Here is a 1173-nt window from a genome sequence, read left to right as displayed (position 1 = left end):
AACAACTGCAGAAAGATACGGAGGAAATCAGATCAGAAATAATTTCTGAAGTAAAAAAAGAAATGATAACTATGATGAAAGAAGTTCTAAGTGCTTCTAAAGAAGACATTGATTAAAAAAATAAAGGAGAATAGAAAAATGATAGAATCCTTGAATGAGCAATATAGGAAAGAAACAGAAAGCATGAAGCAGATTCCAAGTGACGTACAGGAAATTAAAACGTCAACCACAACCTTGCAAAACCGTTTGAATGAAAGTGAAAATAGGCTTTCAGCCCTTAAAGATACTATTGCAGCTAGTGAAAATGTAAGAAAAGATCTCTTAAAAACAACTAGGATGCAGGAAAAAATAATTCAAAATCTGCAAGATGATGCAAAGATGAACAACATAAGATTAACAGGCATCAATAAGAAAGGAGTCAATATAAATAATATAAAAAAGAATATGGATGGAAGTAATAGCAGAAAACTTCCCAAATATGGGGAAACTATCTGACATTCAGGTAACTGAAGAGTATAGAACTCCAAATAATATCAACACAATTAAAAACACACCCAAATATATAATAATCAAGATCCCAGAAATTCAGCACAGGAACAGTATACTAAAAGCTGCTAAAGAAAAGAAACAGATCACATTTAAAGGAAAACCCATCAGAATAACGGCAGGTTTCTCTTCACAAACCATCAAGTCAAGAAGAGCATGGAGCAAAGTACTACAGGTCTTGCAAGAAAACAAATTCCAACCTAGACTGATACACCCTGCAAAATTCTCTTTCAAGTATAATGGAGAAGTGAAATATTTCCATGATAAAGAACTACTAAAGAATTCAATGATGACAAAGCCAAGCCAGCACAGACTACTAAAAGATGTTCTGGAGAGGGAGCAAAATGACCACAACTCCATGAATGAGAATGGAAAGAACCCATCAAATAGGGCAAACAATTAAACACAGGAGAAAAAGAGGTATACAACAGTAGTCTTTCAGTTATTCTTTTGTATACAGCAGCAAAATATTTCCATCTGCATACTCTACAAATGGACTTCTCCTGCACCCTATGGAGCATGATTCTGTCTGGGTCTACAGGGTGGATATCAAGGAAATAGCAGTAGCTCAGTCCCACAAGTGACACCTGGACACCAGTAAGTGTTATGGACATTATCCATATCCAC

Source organism: Octodon degus, unplaced genomic scaffold (genome assembly GCF_000260255.1).
Source record: "Octodon degus isolate 3935 unplaced genomic scaffold, OctDeg1.0 scaffold00090, whole genome shotgun sequence".
NCBI lineage: Eukaryota > Metazoa > Chordata > Mammalia > Rodentia > Octodontidae > Octodon > Octodon degus.
Note: the sequence above shows the minus strand (reverse complement) of the source record.